The sequence below is a fragment of the Mirounga angustirostris genome, unplaced genomic scaffold (assembly GCF_029215605.1).
Source record: "Mirounga angustirostris isolate CCGP_5_RB_7025 unplaced genomic scaffold, mMirAng1.0.hap1 SCAF_9, whole genome shotgun sequence".
In the NCBI taxonomy this organism is placed as follows: domain Eukaryota; kingdom Metazoa; phylum Chordata; class Mammalia; order Carnivora; family Phocidae; genus Mirounga; species Mirounga angustirostris.
The window spans coordinates 99,243,344-99,253,277 of NW_026991717.1; positions in this window are offsets into that span (position 1 = coordinate 99,243,344).

Consider the following 9,934-nt stretch of genomic DNA (forward strand, 5'->3'; position numbering starts at 1 on the left):
TGTAGCTGGAAAAAGCATGGGATTGGAGGACAGGAAAAGTATGTTTTAGTTTTGGCTTTTGTGTTACTTTCATGTCCTTGGGCAAGTCCCTTCATCTCTCTTGGTCTCGGTATCTGGATCTAGAAAGTGAAGGGAGTGAGCAAAGTACTCCGTGAGGTCCCTTCTAGTTCTAGGATATTAATGACATATCTGGGTTTGTTATTTATTTGATACGAACATGCCACTGTCCTGGGCCCAGTGGATTGTTTCTAGTCTTGCGACTAGTTCTACTTTCTCTTTTTGCCAGGGAATGTTTATTCTCTGGGTCTAATTATCTGAGTCAATGTCTGATTCCATATTCCCCTAAACACTGCTCTGTGAAATTCTACCTGTTGAGACAGCAAATAAAAAGTCTTTGTGGTATAATTTAAAATAAAATTAAAAGTCCCATTCATTTCAAAGGGTTGTCTAGAATGCTTGAAATTTCTTTTACTTACTTCTTTGGCTTATGGCATTCAAATCTTGCCTGTACATTAATTTATATCTCCTTGAGGCCATACTGTTTGAAAGGCAATTTCTGTTCTTAGGAGCTTACAATAAAAAAAGACACGATCTGAAAGAAGTTGCATGATGGTAACACCGTCAGAGTTATTTCTGAGCAAAGGAATGACCACTGAAGGCAAAATCTTAAAAGAAAGTAAACAAGTATGGTAGGAGATGGATTCCATTCTGGGATTCTGGCTTTGCATCTGTGGTTGGGACCTAAATGAATTACACACATATACTTTTTCCAGCGCTGTGGGAAGTAAAGAAAAATCTGAATTCCTATTTGAAAAGAAATAGAGTCTTCTTTCTTCCATAAGTAACTCAAATTAATTTTTCTCTCTCTTTCAAGTGGAGATGATACCAAGCATGCTCTAATGAATATGTAAGGTACACTCATGGAGAAAATATCCAATAATTTATGTGTTACAGTGCTCAGGCACCCATTATTCCTTTAGATGTGCCAAATGTACCAATCTTGCCCACATAGTATTTATTTGCTTAGGGCATCTTCATCTGTAGGGCAAAGATAAGTTTCAGCCATGGCAACATTACATTCTTAATTAGTGGAATTCAAATGAGTGAGGTGTTAGCGTATTTTGCTCATAAAAATCAGTAGGTAGAAACCAGTGCAAAATGCTTAGCCATCAACAGTCTTGATGGGGTGCATGTGTGAATCTTATATTCTGTGTAAGTACTAGTAGTCACTGGGTACCAGTACTTAAACACTGTTAGAACCCAAGAGCTATTGAACCTTTTAGAGAACATCATTTGAAAAATTAGATAGAGAATATCTTACACTTTTAGCTAGATTCTTGAGCATACAAAATGATCAGACTTAGGTTTGTGCTAGGGAATTTGCCGAGATATTGGGAGGCATGTAAGGCTATAGATTTGCCCCGGGGCTTCAGAAATAGCCAGAATACACTAGTAGGACTCTGAAAGGACTTGTGCACTTGTAAACTTGGCAGGCCTGTAGCTGTGAATGGTTGAACCACACCAGATGAACTGTTGAGAATGTTGAGAGAGCCAGGGAAAGAACTTGCTTATTTCTGCCGCCTGAAAGAAGGAAAAAATAATCTGAAAGACAGACATCCAACAGGATGGTGGTTCAGTACTTGGAAAGCAGTGAGACTGAAAACCACCTGTGGTTGGTAATGGAAAGCAAACATCTTTTTTTTTTTTTTTTAAGTACTATTTTGGGCTTTATACCTCAAGTGAAATGCCAGGGGCACAGGGGTGGACAGTTGCTTATGTGACATCAAGGGTGAGTCCTTATGACTCATACAGTTCAGGGTCCCCATGAATTAGAAAGAGTGAATGTACTGGACTCAATTCAAAGAACAGAAATTCAAAAGTATAAGAGCTGGCTTAAGAAGACAGATTAAGAGGCCTAAATATGTTTGGCTTGGATGAAGAATGAAAAAGGGGATATAATAGCCTTTTGCAGGTCCTTGAGGAGCTGAAACTCAAACTAAATAAGGAGAGGAATTGTTTGGGGGTAGTGTACAGAGGTAAGCTATGGCTGACATGATGAAATTGAGAAAAGGAAAACTCAGCCTGAATGTCAGGAAAATATTTCTTATACAAGTTCTATAAATCTGCCAAGGGAAGTAGTAGAAATCTTGTTATTTGAAATCACTTTAACCTAGATTGGAGAAACCACTCATATTTTTTAGTCCTCTCCAACTTCACCTTTTCTCTATCTGAAAATCTATGATTCCTTTGCTCTTACCAGTATTTTCAAGTTCTCTATATTGTGTTCCCTGTGAAAATCTTGAAGGTATTTTATATCTATTCTTCATTTTAAAATAAATAATAAGAGAGTCACTGGAAGAAAAATCATCAGATGCTTATTACATTTTTTCTCCTTTAAGAGTCCATTCCTTACACTGCTTTGTTCAAGCTTATTTGGTTACAGACTTTAGTTTGTTTTTACATTTCAAATGGAATGCAACAAGAGTAATTTTGATTGGATACTTCAAAGCACTTAAAAATAAAATGGAATTATATCAGGAATCAATAACAAAAGGGAACTTAGAAAATGCACCAATATGTGGAAATTAAACAATATATTCCTAAGTAATCGATGAACTAAAAAAGAAATCTCAAGAGAAATTAGAAAATAATTTGAGATGAATTAGAATGAAAACAATACAGCAAAATTTATAGGAAGCAGCTAACACAGTGCTTAGGGAAAATTTATACCTATAAATGCCAGCTGGGTGGCTCAGTTGGTTGAGCATCCAACTCTTGATCTTGGCTCAGGTTTTGATCTGAGGGTCATGAGTTCAAGCCCTGCATTAAGCTCCATGCTGTGTGTGTAGCCTACTTAAAAAAAAAAAGAAGAAGATGAAGAAGAAAGATCTCAAGTCAATAACCTAACTTCTCTCTTAAGAAATTGGAAAAAGAAAAGTAAACTAAACCTAAAGCAAGTGGAAGGAAGCAAATAATAAAGATTTGAAAGAAGTAAAATAGAGAATGGAAAAACAGTAGAAAAACAAGGAAGCCAAAAGTTGGACCTCCAAAAAGATCTACAAAATCGATAAAAATTTAGATAGATGGACTAAGAAAAAAAAGAGAAGATTCAAATTACAAAAATTACAGGAATAAAAATCAGGAATAAAAGAGGGAAATCACTACTCACCTTACAAAAATGACAAGGATTACAGGGAATACTATGAACTACTGAATACCAACAAATTAGGTCATTGAGATGAAATGGACAAATTCCCTGACACAAATTACTGAAACTGCCTCAAGAAGAAATAGAAATTTGAATAAACTTATTATAAGTAAAGAGATTGAATTAGTAATAAAACAACTTCCCACAAAGAAAAGCCCAGAACCAGATGGCTACACTGGTGAATTCTACCAAACATTTAAAGAATAATTAACACCCATCATTCACAAACACTTCCAAAAACTAGAAGAGAAAGGAACACTTCCTAACTCATTCTATGAGATAGGCATTCGAGAACAAACCAGATAAAGTTACCCCAAGAAAAGAAAACTACTTATGAATATAGACGCAAAAGGCCAGGAACAGGACAAGAATGTCCCCTCTCATTACTTCTATTTAACATTGTACTGGAGGGTAATTAAGCAAGAAAGAGAAATAAAAGGTATCCAGATGATAAAAGAATGGTAAAATTATTTCTATTTGTAGACAATATGGTCTTGTATATAGAAAATCCTAAGGAATCCACTTAAAAAGAAAAAAAAAAGACTAGCAGAAATAACAAACTAAGTTTAACAAAGTTGCAGGGTATAAGATCAAGATACAAAAACCAATTGTATTTCTATACATTAATAGTAAACATTCTAAAAATAAGAGTAAGAAAATAATTTAATTTATAATAGCATCAAAAGAATAAAATACTTAGGTATAAATTTAACAAAAAGGTGCAAACTTTGTCCACTGAAAACTATAAAACATGTTGAAAGAAACTAAAGAAGATCTAAATAAATGGAAAACCATCCCATAATCATGGATTAGAATACTCGATATTGTCAAGATGACAATACTTCCCTAGATGGGCTACAGATTCAATGGAATCCATATCAAAAGTTCAGCTAGGTCTTTTTTTTTTTTTTTTAAGAAATTGATAAGCTGATTCTAAAATTTGTATGGAAGTGCAAGAGACCCAGAATAGCCAAAACAATCTTGAAAAAGAGCAGAGTTAGAGAGTTAGAGAACTCACAATTCATAATTTCAAAACTTACTACAAAGTACAGTAATTTAGACAGTGTGGTACTGGTATAAGGACAGACACATATGGAATTGGGAGTTTAGAAATATGCCCTTACACTTGTGGTCACTTGATCCTTGACAAGGTGCCAAGACAATTTGATAGGGAAAAAAACCCCAGTTTTAAAATATGACACAAAGAGCACAAACAACTGAAGAAGAAGAAGAAAAAAATGGACAAATTAAACTACATTAAGGTTAAAAATGTTTTTGTTACAAACAGTACCATCAAGAAAATTAAGACACCCCACAGAATGGGAGAAAATATTTATAATATATAAAGGAACACTGGGGTATTGTAATTGCTTGTTTACTTATTAGTATCCCTGGCTGGACTGTGGCTCTAGAGGCCATTATAATACTAACACCTACAACAGGTCTGATTTGGTATGGATAGTCATTAGGTAATTGTCAAATAAGTGAATAAATGACGTGAGAACAGGGAGAGTAAACAATGACTCAAGACTGCAAGCTTAGGGAACAAGGAGGTAATGGAAAAAATGGGTAGAGGCATCTATTTGTGGGAGAAAATGATAAACACCCACAGGCTAATTTCAGACAACAGGTGGATACTCTAAGGCGGTACCCAGCCCTCCATGCCTCCTGTTTAGCACTGACTCCGATGTGGAAAATGGCCTAGCCCTGCTTACATTACCTATGCACTCCCAAGGACTCAGATGTATGTTTTCCCCAAAGACAACATATAATTTTGAGAATTGTGATCATTTTTTCCGTGTTCTTTTGAAGGCTGTAAAATAATTTTAGATGCAATAGTAATTCTAGGTCCTTGCTTACTCTTGACCTTTGAAGTTTGATTCAAAACATCACACACCTCCCAGCCCAGATGTTGGCAAGTTAATGATATATTGCTGCAGGAAAGAACTTGGTCCTGTTTGCATAAGGAGCTGGAAATCTTTGGTAATGCTATCTTACCTCGATTTTCCTTTTTGAGGATAAAACTGAAATATAGTTTTGTCAGTATAAAGGCAAAAGATAAAGAATTAGGAAAAATAATGAAGCTTCCTGGTGTTTATGGTATGGAGCATTGTCATGCAATTGGCGTGAGAACTCTTCAAACCCATAGTGACTCTTCTAGTCCAAGAATAAAGAGGATAATTTCCAGCTAAGTGCATTCGAAGCCTTTTTTTTAGAGCTTGAGTTCCTTTTACCCATTTCCTACATCCAGTCTTCATCCTTGGTTTCTAAATGGTAGGATTCACATAGAAATAATTACCAAACCTGCCCCGCCAATCACTCTTAAAAACGCTTTAGTTTTTTAACTGGCAAAATCAACTTTAAGAATAATGTCTTTATAGGTAAGCAGTCAACAACTAGCCAATGCCATTTGGTAGTTCTCACAGTATACTCTGAGTCATAGTGATTTGTGTATATTTCTTGAGATTCTCTACTGGGTGGTAAGCATCTTGAGGATGTAGGACAAATATCCTTCTTGGCCCCTAATGCGACGTTTTACATTAACTAAGTGCTTAATAAGTATCTGTGGTATGGATAAATTAATCTGTAGCACCTTTCTGGTGCTGGTTAGCTGGTTAGTGTGCAGTGCTGGGCATGTACAGCTCAATGAATACTAGTGAATCAAATGTAATGACATGGCCTCCTAACACCTCCCTAATATTTATTTTTCTGGGGAAGGACAGCTAATCATGCCCTGGAGAGTCCTAGGCACCTTCTCCTTGTTTCCTTAGGCAGGCATGTTGTCTTCTGGCATGGACAATTCTGGGCCTTGAAGCATTATTTGTTTCTCTGAGTAGGTGGAGAATTTGGTTTGTTTATTTATTTATTTATTAAGTAAAGTGATACAAGTTTTATTAAATGAGGATACAGAAAAAGCTCTCAGGAGTGAGAGGGGTCCCGACAGGGTTGCCCGAGAACCTGGTTTAAAGAGGTTGTGAGACCATACCTGAGCTTCTATGACACACTGGTGGCACACTGGAGACCGGAAACCTTCCTAAACCAAATAGCTGACTTCTTGGAAGCCATTACAAACAGCCAGCTTTTTAATGAGCAGACATTTTCTCATGTGAAACTTGTCCTTGATCTTTTTTTTTTTTTTCAGTTTTCTAAATTGGAAGATTTTTTTCCTGTCTTTTTTTCCTTTCACTGTCTTTATAGGAGGATCTCTGCTTAGAAACCCTCTGTTCCTTTTAATAATAGTTTTCCAGTAAGGTTTCTTCATCCTGGGGAATCCAAAAACCCACACTGTGCTCTAGTTAGTGCTCTGTCATCTCTTCCTTACCTTGCTCAGTGTAAAACTGCAATTGCCGTGCTGTTTCATCGGGGTGATTGGAAGATACCACTCTTACGTTCCACAATAGCCTACTGCTTTCTCCTCCGCTCTGTGATCCTTTACGTATGGCTCCTCATAGAAGACCTTGCTGATTCTAAACTATATTTCTGTGTGTGTGTGTGTGTGTGTGTTCTCAGTAATGACCTTCTTTTGACTGGAAACTATTAAGGGAAAGGCCCCCCTCCCTGATTATGCATCAGTGTTTATAATAAGCTCACAATATCATCATACTCCAGCTTCTCTATATAGCAACGTAGTGATAAGACACATTGGCACATTGGTATAATCACTGCCCTAAACTGAAAATACATTCATGTAATATGTTCTTGCATTCTGTTTCCCAGAAAGTGCCCAGCAGCAGCCAGCACAACAGCCAGCACCTGCAGTGACTGGCAAGGTGTGCTTGGCAGCTTTGCCAGCCAGATGCCAAGTTCTATCCTGTTCCAGTAACAGCATCTGGGTGGCAAGCTGGCTTTCTGCTGACATATAAATCTGCCACAGGCCTTTGGAGTGTTCCTGGAAGCCTGGGCTGGAGCTGGCTGCTAACCACTCCCCTCCAGGGAAGGGAGGGGACACCCCAGCCTCTTCCCTAGGAAGTAGTAAATGTGTGGTAGAATTCTCTTTTAGGGTCGAATGCCTGCTCTTTTTGCCGACTGCTGTGTCTACCTGGACCACCTTGGTTCTTCTCTTGGTGCAGAAATGTCCTCCAAATCAGAGCCAATGCTTCCCTATCTCTGCCTTGTGCTGGGAACAGTTGGAGCCTGAGTCCACCAGCCAAGTGGCTTGGGGAAGGCAGATGGCTCTACTTCATTTTTGGTACAGAATGTGGAAAGGCCAACCCAGCATGAACGGTCTAAGTTTTTCATTTGGGTTACAGTGATTTTTCATGCTTAGTAGATACACAAAAGAAGTATTCCTATTAAGTTCCTTTGCAAGCAGGCACTTGTCCAGGCAAGAAGTTCCCCATTAAATAGATGGTAAATGAGGCTGTCTCATAATTTCTATCACTGTTAAACTTTATGTTGGGAGATTGGGCAGAAAATAATAGGAAGTCTAGTTCTTTAGTAGAGAAGTATAAAGCTTTGGGGCAAGTGGCCAGAGTTTGAATCCTGTTTCTATACTTACGAGAAATAATATAGATAATAATAATCATGATGTAATACATTAATAATATACATAATAATCATAGAATAATATATAAATAATGTAGATAATCAGAATCTTTGAGAGCACTATATTTGAAGATCAAGTGTAAAAAATGCATGAAATGCACTTAACACAGCACCTAACAGAAAAACAATACTATTCAGTGCTTTAAGACTATTTTTTTCTGGCTCCTTTGCAAGTCCTCAGAATGGATCTGTGTCCACATTCTTCAGTGTTACTGGCAGTTAGCATGGATGGCAGAAGAGTCTTAAGTAAGTTGGTTTGAGGTTGAACTGCCTTTGCTTGAGTGGCTGCATAGACCCATCTTACTATTGTGTAACTTAAATTTTTCAGCTTCGACCTTGATGACAGGTTTGTGTAACATGCTGCAAGTCCCCCTGTAATTATGGTTGGATGAAAAGAATATATGGGATAATGATATGACTTTTCCCCACCCCTTGCTCAACACTGTGGTATAGAAGGAAGAGGCCTCTTGAGAAAGCACTTTCAGAATGGCAAGAGCATGTGTGTTGGTTTGTCTCAGAGCACAACATTCTTGGATTCCACTCCTGGTGGACCTGGTCAGGCCTCTTCAGCTGAGGTTCATTATAGGAGACAGTTAGAATTCAGTGCTATGTGAGCAAGTGCAATTCATGGCCACTGAAGATTTTGCAGAAATGTTAATGTTTGTGGAGTCCTCTAAAGTTCATATTTTCCATGCATCTGGAAATTCCAGTTACCAAAACTGAATTGTTGCTCTTTATAATTTCCATTCCTTTATTTGGTAGCTAGTCTGGGACTGCTCTTAATTAAGGACTCATACCTTCCTTCCAAATTTCTCCTTCACCAATCTTCATTTGCCTACCAAACTGAGGGGTTTCCTGGATTTTTTGTTGAAATCTGAGAGTTTAAGTATCTGTGCGTTCTCTATCACAGTCTGGTGGTGAGCCAGCCACCATTTCTTTTCCTTTCAGCCACTTCATCAGTGATACTTTTAAGGACAACTGAAGCCCATGTTAGAACTTCTCAATTAATGTGCACACAATTCACTTGGGGTCTTTGTTAAATTGCTGATTCTGGTTTAGGGGGTCTGGTGTTGGCCTGAGAGTCAGCATTTCTAACAAGCTTCCAGGTGATTACCATGCTACTGGAATGTAGATTAAGAGCTCATGTATAACTTCATCTCAAGGTATACACAAAGTTCTGTAGGGATTCAATTCTCCAAACATTTACAGAGACTTTCAGCAAATCTAGCTATTTTTTCCTCTGAATCCTCAGGTGGAAGTTTCAGATCATTTTATCCTTTCGGCAGTACTAAACACTGGAGATTTATGAAGCCCTACTTTAGCTCTATTTCCTTTGATTGGTTTATCTTATGTTAATATTTATCATCCACTTAGAATTTCAGTCCTTGTATATGTAGCTGTTGCTGTGACAAGCAATATACATATAAATAGAAATGTATAGTCAGCTGCAGTGACTCTCTTGGGGCTGTTTTGCTTTTGCTGGCCTTTGGATTTTGAGTTTCCTTGTGTTGATTTCACCATCAGATTCATGGCCTTGTCAAACTCAGTGATATGTACCACCTATCAAGACACCATTGCGGTGTCTGCTATTGGCACTTTCCCAGATAACTCTAATCTGCATGAAAATTGCTCTTAATCTTTTTTGTCATCAGCTCCAATGTTTAATAGGCACACAAAAACCAGCTAGGATTTCTTTGTCCATCTTGTGTGATGGAACAATGAACAAACAAACCCAAACAACATAGTTAAAAACATCTCCCCACTTCCTCCTTTTGAAAACTAGGAATACATATAAGACCACACAGGAGATGGAAATTTAGGATATACCTATTTGGAATTGAATGAAGTCATCTACAGTTTAGCAAACATCAAGTCTTTTGGTTAGAAGTGCAAAACATTGGCCATGCTTTCCCGACTCTTCCCCCTTTCCTGGTTGTCTATTCATAATTCCCACTTCATAAGTACTAGAGTATCTAAAATTAATAACTCAAGCAATTAAAAGTAGTTTACTAAATTATTAAGCTGTTTGAGATCTTTCTTTTTTCCTAATGTAGGTAGGTGTTTATTGCTATAAACTTCCCTTTCAGAACTGAGTTTCTGCATTCCATGTTTTGGTATGCATGGTTGGGTTTCCACTTCTGTTTCAAGATATTTTTTTATTTCCCTTTTCATTTCGTATTT